Genomic DNA, 7,504 nt, shown 5'->3' with positions numbered 1-7,504 from the left:
GTAGGATGTGAACGTGATGTAAGGATAGACTACTGCTACTACTACTACTACTACTACTACTACTACTACTACTACTACTACTACTACTACTCCTACTGCTACTGCTACTGCTACTACTACTACTACTACTACTACTACTACTACTACTACTACTACTACTACCACTACTACTACGGCTACTACTGTTGCTCCTGCTTTTGGTACTGCAGCTACTATTACTACGACTAATACTTCTGTGTTCTGTGTTCTTAATTTACATGTAGGACTTTTAATACCCCACGGCAAGTTTGTAAAATTTGGTTATCACATTTTTCGTACTGAAAATTAAATTAGTTGTAGAAGGGACGGTGGAGAAAGAGAGAGAGAGAGAGAGAGAGAGAGAGAGAGAGAGAGAGAGAGAGAGAGAGAGAGAGAGAGAGAGAGAGAGAGAGAGAACGTTTTTGAGTTAGTGTACACTGTTATGTATATTTTTCCAAACATCCTGAATACTCTAGTTGTTAATTGTTCAGTATCTTCCCTAACCTAACATTCTGTCTTTAATTAATTCTCGAAACACAGCAAACCAGAACAAAACAGATCCTGCAAATTTTTACCCTCACGTAGAAAAAAGCATCACAATTTAGTGGCCTGATTCACTCGCCTATTGTGAATTTTTTATAGACCTGTTAATTTTTGGCGTGCGTTCCGTGCTTACTTCTTCGGCAAAGATAATGAAGTTCAAAGGTACTCGTAATTCTTGACGGTAAATAGACCAGAGAGAGAGAGAGAGAGAGAGAGAGAGAGAGAGAGAGAGAGAGAGAGATACAAACATACAGACAGACAGAAAGGAGAAAAGCGAGTGAAAGAGAAGAAAGTAAATTTTACAACTGGCCAAAATGCATTTCCACGGCCTCAGCAAAACTTGGGGCACCACTGTTGGCCAATATAACACACGTGTATGTTAGCCTCTTCTTTTCCCTGTGCATCCCGCCTTTCTTTCCCGGTCGGCATTCAAGGTGAAGCGCCAGAAAACCGCCTGGCCGCTCCCCTGGGCAAACCCACCAGGTGAGCGGCGCCTTGCCACAATGAGGGCGCCCGCCTACACCTGCCGCGCCGCCTCATTCAGGTGAAACTGGTGATATTTTACTCGATTTCGTTCCTACACTTGTCCGTCCCCTTTTTACACGTCTAATTGAGTGCGTTTCAGTTTTGTATCTCTCTCTCTCTCTCTCTCTCTCTCTCTCTCTCTCGTGTGTGTGTGTGTGTGTGTATTGTAAAGAAAGCGTTGTTTTTCATTAATTTCTTCATACTCTTGGTTTCGTAATACGAGTATCACTTCCGTCAGCCACCACCATCACCACGACAAACCTCCCTTGCCACCACCATCACCGCTACCATCACCCACCACCTCCACCACTACCCTGATTGCATTCCGATGGACTGTGGGAGAGGCGAGGTCGAGCTAGTCTTGCATGTACACACTATTGCTCACACACACACACACACACACACACACACACACACACACACATGCACAGATTGATGTTGAAAAGTTGCTGTATTATTTTCAGATTTTATGCTCGAATGATTGTTGTGAATTTTCGAGTCAATTTTTTTCAGTATGTTTTTCCCTCTCCTGCAAGTGCGGTCATGAGTTTTCTCTCGGGGAAGAATAGCGAGCGTACAGAATACAGAATGATGGAGCGTACCAATAGGGAAAGCTTTCTTATAATGCAGGATACTCCCTACAGGGCGACGCATGACCTTTCAGGAGGACAAAGGAGGGACATTTACCTTGAGAAAAGCCGTAATATTGTAAGCCAGCACGGAGCCATTTACGCACACACCCACCATTTATCCTGTACATACAAAATCCATCTTGCTGGGTAAGGGAATTAAAAACCCTCCATGGAAGAAAAAGAAAAGCAAACACAGGAATGAAGTTAGAGTTGTTAGTGGAGCAACAAACAGGAAGTTATATGGCCACCAACAGCTCTTTATCGGATCGGAACTATGGGGAATAGCGAAAATAACAGGGCCATTTATGGGATGTATGTGGCATGTATTGATAAGGCCGGTTATTTACGAGGGAAGCAGAATGATTTACCGTAAACAACACGACCATTTAAGTGGCAAAAGCGTCGGCATTTGCAATACACGAGTGGACTTGCAAAGGTACAGAATACCTCTACGGGGCAACATTGTGCGTTTTTCATGGGGTCGCGGGGAGGATGTTCCGGGCCTGCCTCGTGCTGCTCTCAATCCCCGCGGGGCTAGGCAGACATTCCTGCCGGCCAGTCGCTTAGGAGGCGAGAGACGGAAGCAGAGGATGAAAGGGGGGTGGGTACACGTGGAGAAAGGAGGAAAGTCTGATGAAGAGATGCTCGTATGAAGTGTTGTGAAGTAAACACCACTTAATAGATCATGTAGTGGAGAAATTACTGGGCCTTATGACGCCGAAATGTAGTTATATAGCGCCAGTTAGGGTTATAAGAGAACGTTACATCTCCCACCGGAAAACTGCTGTATAGGGGATGGTGTTTAGTGTCTCGGGGAGGTAGAAGGAAGTACCTGAGGAGGAGATACGAGTACCCAAGTGCCGTGAAAGAGGAAGTATTCAGAAGCTACTGCAGGAGATGAGGCAGCGCTGAGTGAATTGGAGACAAGAGAAGCGAGTGTGAAGCGAGAAGGAGCGGGATGTATGGAAGGGGAAGAGTAAAGAGCTAACCTAATGGGGAAGCGCGAAGGGAATGTGAGGATGGGGCATGGAGGTACGGAGCGGATGAATATTTGGGAGGGAAGAATAGTTTCCTGAGGGAGGAGATGTGAAAGCCGCTGGAGTGGTGTGTAGGAGTGATCATTACCCGATAGGTCAATGGAATGAGAAACAATACCCAAAGTAGATGAGAGGCAGCGGCGCAACATCCGGGAGAGGCGGCTTGGAGGTACAAAAACAAAGGATGATGAAGATGCTTACGTCAGTGCGTGGGTGAGAGAGAGAGAGAGAGAGAGAGAGAGAGAGAGAGAGAGAGAGAGAGAGAGAGAGAGAGAGAGAGAGAGAGAGAGGAAAAGCAGGCATAAAAAAATGATGTGGGCGAGCAAACGAAGAATTTTGAAATTGGATAGCAGAGGAATAATGAGTTGGAGTTGTCGCTCCGGCCATTGACGAGATGGACGAGCCTCGCCGCCGCCACTACCGCTGTTCTTGCCGCCGACCCGCCATTGTTCCAGACGGGAATGTGCTCTCCCTTTCATTCCTGCCACGCCCCTTCCTCCTCCACTCCCCCCACTCTCTCTCTCTCTCTCTCTCTCTCTCTCTCTCTCTCTCTCTCTCTCTCTCTCTCTCTCTCTCTCTCTCTCTCTCTCTCTTTCTCGCAATTCATGAACGCGTAAGTACATAAATATATTCACTGATTGGGAACGAGTACCAGCGACAATAAAGAACCCCGCTGGTAGTAGAGATACTTATCATAATTGTGTAGCTTTGTTTAATTAATCTGACACTACAAATCAACCTTTCCTTCACGTTATTTATTGGTAATACCGGCAAATGATGTCTGAAATGGCGCGATAGGTGAATAACTACATGGAAAAACACGCTTTTACTTGCAAGGTGTTCGCAATTCTAACACGTCTGCTTCACGCGCCTGGTGGTCCTTGGAAGCAGGCGTGACACACGTACACATTTCCCAGAATTCCCTAGAAGGTCGCATTGGAAGTCCACACAGGAATATATATTTTCTTACTTAATTTTTTTGTATTTTATTTTCTTATCAATAATGTAAAGGGAATACACTGAACGTAGTAACATGATTCAGGCTGCAATGCATTACTGTGGCACGAGCGGATGCATTCATTCCGAGTCTAAAAGCAAAAAAAAAAAAAAAGCAACGTTACTTGGTTCATTATGTTCCACGTGTTCATGCATTTGACATGAATTGTAATGGAAACAGACATGTGGTTCATCTGAATTTTTCTTTTTTTTTGTAATGATATGTAGTTATGTACTGGTATGGAGGTTGCGTGTGGAGGGGCAGTGATAAATGGAGCTTGAGTAATGAGTTAATGGGTGGTGGAAGGAATAAAAGTTAACAGGGCTTCATGGACTCAAAAGGATGATGGTGATGCAGTGATGGGATGAAGTGTGGTGATGGGTTTATAGCGTGAGCAGGTAGAGTGATTGAGATAGGGATGGGAAGGGATGGGCCGAATGGTAAAGATAGGAATTTATGAGGACAATTAGCATAAAGAATGAATGCGTGAAGATAGTGATGGTGTAAGACTTAGGATGGTGACAGGATGGGATACACAGAGTGGTGTGTAGTGGTGCAGTAATGGGAAGTATGGTGTTGATGGGGGTGAAGAACAATGATGAGGAGTGATGCGATGATAAATGTCGCAGGGGATGGATGGAGACAGCAGCTGCAGTAGTGATGATGGTACTTGGTAGTGAAGGAGCGGTGAGTGGTGATGGAGTGTGTAGTGACGGGGAATGATCGGCCGTTATGGGATTGTAATTATACATGCTAACAGTTATACATCCTATAATGAAAACTGTATAAAGTTCATTAACGAAGTATTTGTATTTTGCTTCATATTGCAACCAAACTCTCGTTATGAAGAAATATGACATCATTATTGGTGTGTTGTTAAATCTGCTTCATTTCACGGCGCCAGAGGAGTGATTGCTCAGTTTTATGTTGACTCAAGGATTCAATATCAAGTCAGCATTGCCGTGCCAAGAGAACCTGGGTGAAGTTCATCCAAAGTTCTCTTATGCGTTTGCTGCTCAGCCAGGCAATTTTGGTCGATTCAGGCACCAAGCGCAACTTCCATCTATGCAAGTTCCTGGCAAGCATTTGTATTATTATGCGAGACAGACTGAAAATTTAAGCATATTGGGAAACAGGAAGGAGCGAAAACAGAGGCACGAAGTGATTCTAGGAAGTAAGAAAACAAAGGAGATGCAAAACTATTCGGCAGTGCTCCAGCTCATACTTATGAAGGAAGAAGTTCTCCCGCTACAGCTCACGACATTGGAGTCACCTGTGAATTCAGGTGAGTGTACGAGTAATGATGTGGCGCGAGTAGATATAACAACTGGCGATGGCTCACAATTGTTCTTACTCTGTCAGTGTTTTGAAATATTTATTAAACAATATCTTTGAACACTAAAGAGAAACACTCCATTGAGCGCCAGTCTGGGATAGATTGGAGTTGTTGAGTACATTCAGCATCCACACTCTTATTGTATTCACATTCACAGCTAATTTCATGGTGTGGACGTCCGGTTTGAGTCGATGCATCCTTTACTGAAGTATAGCGTGTGGCTGGTTGAGCAACGCGAAAATTAAATTGTGGAACTACCATTTACTAGTACCAAGTCTCTCACATTTCCATTATTCTGACTTAAGTATCAACTAAACTTTTTTTTTCTTCTTTTTTCGATGTGGCTGCGATGACCTTAAAGAATGCGTCACGAATGTTTACCCTTTTGTGAAAGTCATTCACAAAGGAAGTCGATAATCACGCTTCTAAGTATCAGTTTGTGTGAAAAGAGTTTTCATTGCAGTATTGCCTTTGTTTAAGTATTCGCATTCTTTTCATTCAGTCCTGAGTAACTGTGATGGTATTTGAATATTTTCCCTTTATTTTTCGTTTCTCACTGTCAGATCGCAGCGTCTCCAATCAACGTTTACCAGACAGTGACAACGCTGTGACTGAGCAATGACTATGGAAAAGTTGGACTGACCTATCTATGTCTTTGTAAAGATGAGATTTTTCGAAAGTCATCACTATTTTAAAACCTGAAAAGTTCCAATCAACCCTTCCTTAGGCAGCACTGCTCAGGTATTTTAATAAAAGGGAGATTTGACAGGAAGATATTTTATGTTATTATTCGTAGCAGCAGAAGCAAGACGGCTCGATGTGCACGGCGAGGCCTCCGTGTTCTGATTCAGTCTTGTTTACAATTTTTGACAAACAGACGGCAATGCAGAGGCCGAGCAAATTCGACATTAACAGGTTGTGATCGATACCACTTTGTTCATTAGAGCTTTCTGTCTGTCTTGTCAACAGGTTCGGTTCAGTGGCGCTCGATGTATGGAAGTGCTGGAGAAAATGTCCCGTCTCTCCACTTCACTTCCATCTGCTGTGTACCTCATGCGTGAGACGAACACATAGCACAGTGCAATTCGTGTTCTTTAAATATTTCAGAAACAGTGTTCATAACATCGAAATGCTTGAAGTGTCATCTCGCCAAGGGATCCCAATGGCCTTGCCTCCCTTCAGTCTGGAAAATATTCTTCTGCAGCTGTATTAATTTATGCTTCTTTGCATTAATTTTGTTGCTTCTGAGCAGTGAAGCGCATGATATGGATAAAAAAAGTATAAAAAAAAAAATTTACGATTGAGGAACGCAGTTGATTGATCTCTCTTCTAGGCTGAGCTAATAATATATAAAATACGTAGCTCAGGGATCACAAATAATGAATCACCTCAAGGATGAGCCAATCAAAACGATGAAATTCTTTCAATCATGCATGGAGGCTCATACATTTTATGTACCACATCAGCTGAGTTTTTCTTGGTTAAAAATGTCTCAAATGGTCGGAACATATCTCTTACATGTGTATAACAGAACACAGATGACCTTCAGCGGAGGGAAAGAGCCTTTGATGCATTAATGATGTAACACACACACACACACACACACACACACACACACACACACACACACACACACACACACACACACACACACACACACACACACACACAACATTAAAGCATATCTATTTCTGAGTGACTCCCGTAACAACTCTCAATTTTTCATCCTCTGATGATATTGGGTAATATTTGAATACATCTCAGAAATTGCTTCCCTCCTTACCTTTGTGAAACACTGCGCGGTATTTTAAAGAGTAAATGGAATTCTAGGGTTGTGTCATCATAAAATGGCGTGAGTTTCGTCCTACGTATGAAGTTCTTTTCTTTTTATTATTTTTCCCTTATTGTTTTTCTCTGTTTGTACCCACTTTTCCTCACTCCCTAACGCTTACCAGCACTTTGCGGAAATAAAACCTGTCCATGACACACTACCACGCCATTCCTGAACCAGTGCATGGGTAGTTACTGACTCATTAGGGAACTTTAAAAGAAGATTAGACAAATTTGTGAGTGAGGATGATAGATGGAAGTAGGTATGTTTCATGCAAGGATTGCCACGTATATGTCTAATGTCTTCTGGCAGATTCCCTTATTTTCTTATGTTATTATGTTCTTAGTTTGGTGGCCGAGCGCCCTGGATCGGTGGGACCTTACAAGAATTACTGGTTAGCGTGTGATTTTGCTTCTTTCTCTTAATTTCTGTCAAACACTTTCAATGTAGCTATCTGTTGTTTGTCCAAGTACATCAATTCCGTTCTCGCTGTTCTTCCATTTGCTGGCCTTTTCCATCCACTTCATGAAGGGCAACACTCACACACACACACACACACACACACACACACACAGGGGATTCGTG

This window comes from Scylla paramamosain, chromosome 20, assembly GCF_035594125.1.
Source record: "Scylla paramamosain isolate STU-SP2022 chromosome 20, ASM3559412v1, whole genome shotgun sequence".
Taxonomy (NCBI): Eukaryota; Metazoa; Arthropoda; class Malacostraca; order Decapoda; family Portunidae; genus Scylla; species Scylla paramamosain.
Note: the sequence above shows the minus strand (reverse complement) of the source record.